Below are 13,578 nucleotides of genomic sequence, written 5' to 3'. Positions count from 1 at the left end.
ATTAATTAACTTGAGAATTTAATCACTTTGATGTAATTCTAAAATTATCTATATATTTTATGAATTATATTCCTTATTATGCTGTAAAATTACTATGCATGGTTGTGCTTTTACTTAATGCATGGTCGTGCTTTGATGAAGTAAGGCCATGCTCATTTCTGATGCATGCCCTTGCTTCCTGAGGCATGGTCATGCTTCTTAATGCATGGTTGTGCTTTGTTGAAGCATGACCATGTTTGTTCCTTATGCGTGGCCCTACTCACTGATATATGACTCTGCTCATATTACAGATTCAAAATATAATGTTTCTAGCTTCCAAAACCTTAGGGTTTTCAACTATTGAATCCAAAACAATTATTTAACATCAAAATTATGTCAATCCATCATATAAAATACCTAGGGTTCATGTAATTTGGGGAAAACTTTAATAGAGAATCAATCTTTTATAGAGAATAAATGAAATTCATAATCTTGATCTGATACCAACTATTAGAATTTTCTTAATCCATTATTTAATTTCCATTATGCAATGACTATTATGAAATTACCATTTTCCATTAGATCTTGAATCACATTGTTCTCACAACACAATACATTGTTCTCATACAATTAAGGGTTTAGAAAGCACTAACATGAATCTATTGTTTCTTGATGTTACCTCTCTCTTATCGTTGATCCCTTTGTATCTTTCCCAACTCTTCTTTCCTCTTTTAGCTCCTCTCAGATGGTTGAGAGAAAGTTCATTTCTTGCGTTTACCGTGAGTACACTTAGAGACCGTGAAAGTGATAGAAAATAGAGAATGTCGTAACCTTTATTTGGTAATCGCTCTTTTATTTATCTGAAGGGAGAGGGGAGGGTTTCCTTATAATTATATTTACAATTATATCCTCTATGACTCTATATTTTATATTTAACCACCATCACATTAAATTATTAATTAGAGTCATGCTATGTTACATAGGCCACAATAATAAGATTATTAAAATAATCTAACATCGAACACATCATTTCAAGTTTCTTTACCATCAATTACCCTCTTCTTGCTTTTGCAATAACCTGCCATAAGCGAAGAATACTATTCTATCACTATTAGAACCATCACAACCACAAAGACAAACACAAAGAAACTTCTTTGTTTTTTTTAAATTCTGGTTAGCCTTGTTACATGGCATTCTTGGGTCATTTCTTGCTCTCTCTTTTCTCAATTACATAGGTTTTACAATGGTTGGGTATGTTATTGTTTTTCTTACAATTGTTTCTCTTTCTCCTTTTGTATTAATGTTTGTTATTGTGATCCCAAAGATTAAATCGCATAGATGGGTTAGTTTTGATAAGAAGAGTGTTAATAAAGATTGAAACTTGCTCTTCAATACTTTTTCATTTTTGGAACTTGAATATTTAGAACAATATTAATGCTTTATTAGCAAGGGAAGTTGATAGACCTCCAGAGATTTTTCCTTAGACTTTCTTCTTGTTGTGATTTTCACTTATGTCACTTACTTGATTTCACTCTTTGTTGTTATTGGGACTATTTATGTGGATTAGAGTGAATAGAAAACTAAGTTCCATGAACAAGTTGTAGAGATTATCGCTAAGAAATTTGGATTGAAATTGAGACAACTTTGTTTGCAATTGGATTATTTGAAGCATAATTAAGTATTCGTGCTTACCAGATTCTAGATAAGGCTGAGATAAAGATTTTGCAAGGTTTTCGGGGTTTGGTTTAAATGATTTAATACACCTTGGTTAGGTATTTTGGTGTCTACTTCGATAACAATTGGAGTTTCTTACATGAACTTCACAAACCATTTTCTTTGTGATTTTTTGTACAGTTTAGGCATGTTTGAATTTGCTTCTATCAAGTGGTTAAGAAATTCTGGTATTTTCTGCTTGAGTAGTTAGACCTTTCTTTATTATTGTTGTTGATGATGTTTGTTTGTGCTAGATGGTTAAGTAATGAGTGAAGCTTTTGTCTAGTAGTTAAGCATTTTCAATTTTTTCCTTTTATGATGGTTAAGCAATAATTCTTAATTTGTTAACTTGACAATATTTTTAGTAATATTCATTGTATTTTCTCATTCACATGCATTTGTATCGCTCATTTCAAACTAGATATGCTAATGCATGTCTTCTAGCTTGCAGAGGCAATTAAAAATATAAAAATTAGTCAACAATTAATTATATTAGAAAAATAATTAGTTGACATATAAGTCATGTTATTTCTCTTTTTATAAATAATCTTTTTATTACCATTCTAATCAATAATTTCATCTTTTACTCAACCTTTTATTTCTTCTTTCTTATCAACGTGTTTCTTACCATAATACTTAAATTATAAAATTGTGTTTTGCGGTGCTAGGGTCATAAAAAGGAGGCATACATTTTTCCAACTTCAAATGAACAAACACTGTGAGTTGCTTCACGATAGCTTTAACTTAAAAGCGACGGAAAAGAATATAGTCATTAACAAGAACCAAAATTGATCGTAAATGAATGATTTTTAGAGTAGGTAGGTTAGGGGCCATGCCATTCATAAAATAGGAAAGTGGGGAGGGAAGCAAAATAAAAAACAAATTAAATCACATTAGTTATTAACTAGTTTCTCTATAGTCTTCCTAATAACTATTTAGTTGATTGATTGGACTAGTGTACATGTTCGTTAGTAGCATCCGCAGAGCTTATTTGACAATCATTAAAATTATCAATCCTTTAATTATTTAGATAATTGCAATGGCTACATTGGCTTATAAAAAGTAAAAGAAAGTTACTCTCAAATTAGTCAAGCGATATATTAGAAATAAGAATGCAATTATAAATGAGCCTAAGACATTTGATTTTATCTACATGTTCAGTAAGACTTGGGTCTATTTCTTTTATAATTTATATTTACTATCAACTAATCACTTGTTTAGTTTCTGTAAACACTTTAAAGATCCTGCAGTATTAATATTTTTTTTCTTTAAATTTACTATGTTATAAAATTAGTAATTTTTTAATTAAATAATTATAATATATCATATGATTATTTATGTTTTTAAAAATTAAATATTGTAATATTTAATATTAAATAAAATTTTAAATAAATTATTTATTTTTATTTAAAAATTAATGTTCACAATATATGTATGTATATATATATATATATATATATATATATATATATATAATATGTAAATATAATTTGATCATGCAAAATAACAGTTCAGGAAAAACATCAAATTTCAGCAAGGGCGTTAGTTTTATAATTGATTAAAAATTTGTGAAATAAAAATAGTTTTAAATAAAATTGAATTAGGTGTATTTCTGAATTGAGTAAAAATAATTTAATAATAAATTAAAAATCAATATAATCATTTTATGAATACAATAAAATAAGAAAGTGAAGAGACTCTCCAGAGACATGGATTCGCTTACCAAATTGTTAACCAACGGGAGATTTTGGCCATATTTCATCGTTCGAAATCGAAAGAATATCACGTGATAACTTAACACATTACGTGTCCGATTAATTGAGAATTTGGAATTTACAAGATCCGAAGTTGTATCTGCGCATGCAGCATTCTTTAATGATTTATCTTGACCCTTTGTCTCCTCATTACAAATTTCTATGTCACCTCACGTACCTGTTGTTATGCTAATGGGTAGTTGTTACGGTGGCTGCACGAACAAGCATTCGATCAAATTAGTAGAAAGCAAAATGAGTTCAAGAAACTTAAAATTGTCGTTACGAAAGAGATGTATCACTGTTCTCCAGATCCCAAATTACATGGAACACAATGGTTTTGCTCAACACCGTTCTTTGCAGTTAGAATTCCAATTGTGCCATTACGCTCGCTTCTCCCAATTAACAATTGATAATAAGAAATTATACTGCTTGCTTGTAGGGAACGTAACCGACTCTTTGTAAAGGGAACGTTAGTTTTAATAAATTAGAAGAAATATTTGTAAAATAATATGTTTGAAAAATGTTATAAGTTATTTGATTAGCAATTGGAGTGCTCTCCTATGGTGTGGACGGTTTCCTAGCAACAAAGGCTGAGCTACAAAAACACTCGTAAATCCAAGTTAATAGTATAGAATTAATAATAATATAGGAACAGTGTGTTATCGATCGGTTCCATGCAAGATTCTCCTTTATATACAGTGTGGATACAGGTGAATCATAACTATGTTATTGAAGTTGGTTCTAGTAACTCAAATCCTATGCCTGAGGATCACGCCATGAAATGCACTGTCAAGAAGATGAGGAAGGTTATACAATGGTCCCTTTTGCTCATGCAAATGATCTGTGTCTGCTATTGATGTTAGAGTTTGGATTGCAAGTTAGGCCATATGCGCACGTTTGAACATGTAATTGTTATATTTTTTATACTCATTTTTTTAATTTATCTTTATCAAATCTCTCTCTCTCTCTCCTTTTTTTTTTTATTTCTATCTCTATCTTTCCCTACCTACTTAACATTCATTTATTGGGTTAGATTTAAAGAACTCATTGGGTCAAAATTTTATAAGTTATACGTCTAGAATTAATTTATCCCGGTGATACATTTAAGAACATTTATTTTTCTCCAAGTTAAATATATTATATAGAATTCATTTTTTAAAAAAAAGAAAAGAACTTATCCACACATAATAACTGTTGTGCTAAACAATTTTATTTGCAGACGTGATTCAAGCTGGATTGTAAACAGCAACTACGTGACTTTGATTCTGAGAAGATTATAAGAAGTAAGATTAATTTCCTTTTCAAAGTTTAAGCCATTATCGCAGTTAAGGTCAAATGAGACGGCGACCGCATTGACCAAAAACTGAAAAGGAAAAAAATTGTAATTAGTTTTAAAAAAATTGATGATAGAAATTTGTCAACAAATTTTATCAAAGAAAATATTAGTAGTATCAATAAAGGTTGATCCAAATAATAAGCAGCTCAATATCGCTTAAATAAAATAACTTGAGTTTAAGTAATTGTGTATATAAAAAATCTCAAATAATAAGCTCACTAACCATATTTAAGTGCACAACTTAAGTTAGATTAGAATTAAATCACATAAAAAATAAAAAAAATATTAGTAGTTCACATAAAACTCTTTATATTTTTGTTATTTGTAATTTTATTTTTATATTTTTTCTAATTATATAATTTGAAAAAGAAATAATTTAGAAAAAAACTATAGTTTTTTAACAAAGAAATACAATTTTGAAAAAATTAATATTTTAATTTAAATTTCAATTAAAGAAATAAGTTATTTATAAGAAATATTATTCTTTTCATTTTTGGGATAAAAGAACTAAATTTTAAAACTTATTTTGATATTCTTTATTTAGAAATTAGCATTTTCATTTTTATTTTTAGAAAAACGAAAGAAATTGAAATTAGTTTTTGGTATTTTAAAATTCGAAGTTAGATGAAGAAATTTTTTATAATTTTTTTGTTTTGTTTTGGAATATAAAAAACTAAAAACAATTACTTTGGGATCGACAAGTCAAATCCCTTGTTTTACGTATAATCAGGTGACAAAAGCACGTATTTCTTTAAAAATCCTTAGAATGATTAATTTTAATTGGAAAAGCACTTTAACTCATTTAAGAAAATAAAAATTTAAAAAGGAAATAAATATTGATTCTTGATTTATTTTGTTCTAAGTTCTTAATAATATTAATTAATCTATTTTTTTAAATTATGATTAATTCTGATTTAGTATACATATATACTTAATTTAACGATTATTGACTATAAAAATATAATTTAAGTTGACTTACCTAGTATTACCTATTTTGTATAATTATTTTAAGGGAAAGTAGATTCAATCAGATGTTCTATATATTTATTATAAGAAAATTTTTGTGTTTATCTCTTATTTTTATTTTTATAAATTTATTCACTCACAATGTTAAGATCTTTTTTAATATCTTTCATTAACTTTAACCTTTCAATTAAAGTCTTCTAGAGAATGATTTGTTGCGTAAACTACAATTGGTATCTTTTAAAAGATGTCTAAATACTGCATTCTTAAAATTTTTCTTGCTCAATATTCTCTAACCTATTTTTTTTCATGTTTTTGTTGTAGTAAAATATTAGAAAACATAATTCAATGTCCTTTTTTTCTTACTTACTTCCAATAGTCAAATAATGCTGAGTCAAGACATTAGAGTAATTTTTAATTTTCAAATTTTTTTAAAGCTAAATTATATTTCAAATTAGCCTCTGTATTTTATTAATTTTTTAATTTTAGTTCCTCTAAACACTTTTTTTAGTTTCTATATTTTAACAAATTATTACTTTTAATTCATCTTACTAACATGGTCTAATAAAAATTTGATTTATGGAACTTTTAGTGTATTAAATCAACAATAAAAATTTAAAATAAAAATTCATAAAAATGTAAAAAAAAAAAATTTAAAGAACTAAAATATAAAGACAAAAAAAAGACGTATTTAAGCTTATTTTTAAGGCATCAATCAATCAAAGTCTTTATTTCTACTTCTAATTTTTCCACGTAGAATTGACAATTTTTAAAATATTAATTTTGATTGAAAATAACTCAATCTAATTAATTATTTTGTAGTTTTATAGAAATGCTAAGAAAATATGATTTTAATCCTAAAAGAATTTTCAATGATGTCTTTAAACACAATTTTTGGACAAATCAAAATGGTTTTGAGAACAAATAATAACTTAGTCATAAAATTGTATCCTTACATTACAAAAGTTATTTTTCAAATTCATTTGTAGAATAATTGTTGCTCGAGAATGACATGGAAAGATACTGGTGGACTTTTAGTAATTGGATTCTCTTGGATAATTTATCATTATTAAAGAAGTCCGAGTACTGATGAAAAAGAGAGAGATATATGATAAATATGGAAAGAATTGTGAATGAATATTGTATATAAGATACAAAGAAGAGAAATATATAGAAAGAAAGAATAAACATAGTAACTGAAACTAACAGAAGATGATTATGTAACTGTATATACATAAAATAAAGGAACTTAAGTGATAGAGTTCTCTCTTACACCCTTCCTCAAACTCATGGGGAAGTAATGATGGACCCTGAGTTTGTTCTGACAAAGTGTGAAAGCTGGATAAGGGAATGGTTTGGTGAGGATATCTGTTGTTTGCTTTGTTGATGGAATATGATGGACACTAAGCACTTTTTTCTACACTTTATCTATGACAAAATGGAGATCAAGTTCAAAGTGTTTTGTCTTGGAGTGCAATATAGGATTATGTGTAAGAAGGACTGCACTCAAGTTATCACAATAGATAAGAGGCTGGGTTTACAATGGAATTCGTAATTCAAGCAACAGATTCATTAACCAAGTTAACTTTACAGTAACAGCAGCAAGACTTCTGTATTCAGCCTCTGTAGTGCTTCGAGAGAACACATGTTGCTTTCTTGAAGATCAAGATATAGGATTAGTGCTAAGAAAAACACAAAACTTGTGGTTGACTTCTTGTCATCTACATCTTAGCCCTAATCTGCATTACAAAATGCAGTGACATGAAACTATGGTGATTTGGTCAAAGTAATTCCATAAGTTAAAGTACCACATAGATATTGAAGAATTCGTTTTACTACTTGTCAATGGGGTTCTTGAGGGGTTTGCATGAATTGGCACACTTTATTTACAAAATAAAAAATCTTAGGTCTGATAATGGTAATATACTGTAGGCTGCCCACAATAGATCTGTACAAGGAAGGATTTTCAATCTCAATGACTTCTGTAGCACTTAGTTACAAATCAGCAGACATAGGTGAGTGAACACTTTTAGTGTCGAGCATATTAGTTTTCTTGAGAAGATCAGTGATATATTTTGTTTGAGACAGAATGAGTGAGCCATCAGTTTGGAGATTAACCTTAATACCGAGATCTCATACAGGAAATTGAGATTGGAGATGCTAAATAAGACTTTCAATAGCACTGGAAGAGGACCCACAAATGATGAGATCATCAACATATACTAGAATGTAAGTGATATGATCCTTGTGAAATCTAAAAAATAAGGAGGGATCACTTTTTGTTGATGTAAAACCCAAGAAGATGAGACATTGATGCAACTTTTCAAACCAAGCTCTAAGGGCTTGTTTGAGGCCATAGAGTGACTTCTATAATTTACAAACAAGGGTAGAGTCATGAATGAATCCTAAAGGTTGAGCCATATATATGTCTTCATGTAAGTCGCCATTCAAAAAGGCATTTGCAACGTCAATTTGTCTTAAATTCCAACTTTTTTGAAATTGTAATAGAAAGAATTGTTTTGATAGTTGTAGGCTTCACGACCGAGCTAAAGGTCTCTGAAAAATCAAAATCATCTCTTTGGTGAAAGCCTCGGGCTACAAGCCTAGCTTTGTACCGATTAAAAGAACCGTCAGAGTGGGTTTTCACCTTAAAAATCCAATTACATTCAATTTGATATCGGCCTGTAGGTAGCATTGTAGGGGTCCAGGTGTTATTCTTTAGTAATGCTGCATACTCATCTTGCATAGCCTTCTTCCAATGAGGTATAGCGTGAGCTTCTTGGACAGTTTTGGGTTCATAAAGATGGTCATGGATAGAACTGTTGGTTGTCACAGTAAAGGATTTTGGTTTATATATTCCAAATTTGGCTATATTTTGTATAGGAGGAGTATTAGTGGTATTAGGAAGAGGTATTGGAGATTGCGGAGCAAGAATAGGTGAAGGAGAAGTTGTCTGAGGTGTATCAGCAATAAAAGGAATAAGTGATATAGGAACTGAATTATATTCAATGCACTACTAGAAAACTTGAAAATATAGACGGATTTACAGACAGATTTTTTCACTATTACAGATGAATTTTAGCATTACAGACTGATTTATAGACGACTACAGTCCGTCTGTAATATACGCGTTGATAAATAATTATAGACATATTTTTAAATCTGTCTGTAATTTACAGATGAAAAAATCTGTCTGTGAATTACAGACAGAAAAATCTGTCTGTATTACAGACAAAATTCATTTATGAAATTTCAAAAAAAAATTGTTTCATATTTTTATAAACATAATTATTTCTCGCTGTTCCTAATTATCACAATTTATAAAGATAATAAAAACTACAAAATTATATATTTAAAATTAAAAGTTATTTATAAAATGTAAAATTAAAATTTCATTACAAAGGAAGAAGTAAACATCTAGAAAAATAATATAAAAAATAAAATAACATTGTATATCACTAATAATCGACGTGATTATCTTTTGAACAAGTATCGCCATCAGTAGAGGAGGAGTCAAAGGAGGAATGACGCATGGAGCTGAAGATTGGTGGTGTTGGAGCTGGTGAAGGAGGAGGAATAGGTGTAGAGGTGCTTGCTCTTATGAGCTCAAAGTATGCATGCATCTGCTGCATCTGCATATGTTGCTGCTGCACCTCCCTCTGCATCCTCGATGCCACCTTCTTTTCCATTTTCTTCGCCCACTTCTTCTTCCATGTACTTTCCTTACTCTTCCACATCTCTTCATTTTGCTTCTGCAGTTCTTCATTGAGGGCATGGACCTGAGTGCGGACCATGTCCTCCACTTCCTCAAGTACAAGAGAAGGGGCATCTCTAGTGACAGATGCAGGGGACATAGAATTTGCAAAGTGACTTCCCATGCCGTAAATGTCGCCTTTATAAAGGCCACCCACCGTCTTTAACCATATAGTATCATCATCAACTGACTCTGTATTTTGAGAAGAAGCCTCATCAAGCCTTTGAACATAGTCATCCTAAAATTTAATGCAGATAATTATATATTAGTCTCGAAAACTATATAATAAATCATTAATAATAACATATAGTGTCAATAAGGATAACTTACATATGTGGCCTGAGATCGTGTATCAACCCACAAGCTTTTGTCTCCCTTGCGAGTATGTGTCTCCTTGAACACCTCTCCATGTGTAGGTGGTCTCTTCAATGACTTTTCCTGCAATTTCAATTAAATCACCGTCTCACTCATCAATTATAGATTGAATAAAATAAATTTTAAAACAAAATTAAAAATCACATATCAAGTTCGCTTTAGTGCCAGCTAAAGTCATAGAACCACCAGTATGCAATGATCCTCCTTTTAAGGATGTCCTGTTTGTCTTGTTCTTTATGGAGAGATTTTTAAACTCATCCGTACCCCAATACTCCTGCAAGACATGAAGGAAGTTGGGTGCTATCCAATCAGCAGATGATGGATCTTGACGGGCCTCAATGTACATCTGTCTTAGTCGCTTTGCAGTGCGACTCTTCCATGCCTTGAAAATCATCTTTTCATCCTGGGGGGAATAGAGAAGTTGCTCTACATAAATACAATTTCATTAGAAGAATTACAAGAAACAATATCTAATTACACTTAGCTGGAATTAATTAACTGTTATTACCTTCTAATCTTTGAACTATTCCATCTTTGTATCCTTAGGCACCTTTGCAAAACTTGTGTAAGGCGTATCAAACATCTTCTTAATGGTATCTGTCACCTGGTGGAGACCCTTCTGTGGTGAAATCCAACTTAACACACAATAAAATAATACAATTATTATAACTTATTTAAAACAAATAGAGTTATTATTCATATTTTAAATTTAACTTACCAAGTAGACCCATCCCATCTTAAAGTTGGAAGCGATCTAGATGATGCTTGGGTCTATGATGATTGCTACCCACTTACAGCTGGGACAACAGTGGATCCCTCACCTGTACCCTATGTAGAAGGAGGTTGTGTGGCATGTGTAGTCGGCAATGAAGGGAGAGGAGCAACGTACCCAGGGTTGGACACCATGATAAACTGTTCTTGTCCCATATCCTGCGAGGTCTGCATAGTAGCTGGTGTGGAAGTGGAAGTGGAAGTGGAAGTGGAAGTGGTCGGTGAAGCAGTGTTGCCACGATTAGGACCCTGAGTAACACCTTTCTTACCTTTACCTGCCATATCTGAAACAAATATAATACATGTTTAGAGACCAAATACACAATATTGTATCAACCTTTTATTTTACATTACACAAATTTCTAATATAAATTTAGGTAGAATCTCCCCTAATATATGAATATTTTCTTATATTTTTTTACACTTAATAAAACAAATTTCTAATGTAAATTTTGACAGAATCTCCCCTAATATATGAATATTTTCCTATATTTGTTTACACTTAATACAACAAATTTCTAATGTAAATTTCGGCAGAATCTTCCCTAATATATTAATATTTCCTTACATTTGTTTACACGTACTTAATACAAAAATCTAAATTTTCTTTACACATAATCTATATATTATGTAATAATCTATTAATCAATGCATAAAAAACATACACATTACAATCCTAAACCGTTCTAGAGTACATCCCTTTATAACTTCACAACATGCATATTCTACAAACTCTGCAAACACAAATAATCCAATTTAACACAATAATCAGGTTCGGAAAAGGACCTCTACGCCCTTCCCCCTAGTCATACAATCTCCAATCCTACAACTCTATCATAGAAATTTTAAGTTTCTAAAACACATTAAAAATAAAAAAAAATTAAACCGATTAAAAGTTAGAGTATCATACCAGGAATATAATGATGCAAATTATCTTTTAAATGGATGCTCCAATCACTCGCAAAGGCCAAAAAACTGAAGCTCTTTGAGAGAGACAGAGAGAGGCGAGTTAGACAAAGATTTATGAAAAATGAGGAAGGGGAAGGGGGAGGCACGAATTAATGAGTTTTAGACATTACAGATGGGAAAATCCGTCTGTAAATGGTTTAATAAAACAATGCATTTTAAAGATCTAGTTACAGACAAATTTTTCTGTCTGTAAATTCGTCAAGTCCATTTACAAACGAAAAAATCCTTCTGTAAATTGCCACATGAAAAATCAGTTAAAAAGGGCAATATTTACAAACGGAAAAATCCATCTGTAACTCCCACTCCAAATTTCCCTCCCTTTTTCAAATTACAAACTAAAAAATTTGTCTGTAATTTCTGTCTATATTGTTTCGCGCCAAATGACGGACAAACTATAGACAGATTTTTATCTGTCTGTAATACAGATGGATTTTTCATAAAATTAAAAAAAAAAAACCACAAATCTGTCTGTAAATCCGTCTGTATTACAGATGGATAAAAATTTGTCTGTAAATTTGTCTATAATATCTGTTTGTAAATATGTCTGTAAATCCGTCTGTAGTCAGCGCTTTTCTAGTAATAATGTCTAGTGTAGTAGTTCGTAGTGTAGCATGTTGTTGGTGTGTAGTATCAGGAGGAACAATAACAGTAGGGATAAATTGTGGTAAAGATGAAATATACTCAGCGTTGCATAATTGATTGTCCTTGGAAAACTTAGTGTTGTCTCAAATGAAAAAATTGTCTCATCAAAATCAACATGTCTACAAATGAAAAGTTGTTTAGTTGACGAAAAACACATGTATTCTTTGTAAGAGGGCTTATATCTTACAAAAACACATTCTTCATATTGAAAACTCAGTTTATGTTTATTATAAGGTCGTAGGTAAGGATAACATGCACAACCAAAGACTTCCAAATTATTGTATTCAAGTTGCTTGTTAAACAAAACTTCAAAAGGAGATTTAAAGTCTAAAACAGGTGTAGGGAGCCTATTAATGATAAATACAGCAGATTGAAAAACCTCACCCATAAAGTTTAAAGGCATAGAAGCATAAGCCAGTAAGGATAGTCTCATCTCAATAATGTGTCGATGTTTCCTCTCAGCTGAGCCATTCTGCTCATGAGTATAAAGGCAACTAATTCTATGTATAATACCATTTTTTTTGCAAAAGTTTAGAAAAGGCAAGATATTCCCTACCACCATCTATTTGAAGACATTTGATTTTTTGGTCTAATTAGTTCTCCATCATATTTTTAAAGTGAATAAAGCATTGTAAGGCCTGTGATTTATTAGTAATAGGATAAATCCATGTAATATCCACTTCTTGTAGAAGATGGTATAGGTGCTGGGCCCTAAATGTCAGAATAAACAAGTTGAAGAGGAGTATCATAAATAAAAGTAGAACTAGAGAAGAGTTGTTTATGAGATTTACTAAAACAATATGTCTTAAAACCAATGTAGAAGTTTTAGAAACAAAAATATTATATTTTTGAGAAAATCTTGAACAACCTTGTAATTAGCATGACCTAAACGATCATGCCAAGTTCTATACAATTGAGATTTATAACAATACGCTGAAAGAGGACCAACATTTGTTTGTAAAGATATAGTGTTACACAGATTACTTAAAATATCTTTAGGTTGAATAGAAACATTGTCAAAAGCATATAACTCATTCCGTAGATATCTACGCAAAATAGGTTGTTTAGTGTCTTGACATTTAATACATGTGTCAGGATAAAATTCAAAAAACACATTATTATCACGGGCAAACTAAGATACGCTTAGTAGATTTTGCAAATAGATGGAACGTGTGATAATTTATTAAGATAGAGAGGTTTCAAAGAATTAGATGGAAAAAAGACAGAATTACATATATATTTTTTTATGGTAGATGACTCACCATTTGCCACTGTGAGTTTAGCATTACCTGTGTAAGGAGTTTTAGTCATTAGATTTGAGG

Source organism: Abrus precatorius, unplaced genomic scaffold, assembly GCF_003935025.1.
Source record: "Abrus precatorius isolate BTA unplaced genomic scaffold, Abrus_2018 Scaffold3, whole genome shotgun sequence".
Classification (NCBI taxonomy): Eukaryota; Viridiplantae; Streptophyta; class Magnoliopsida; order Fabales; family Fabaceae; genus Abrus; species Abrus precatorius.
This window is presented reverse-complemented; position numbering follows the sequence as displayed.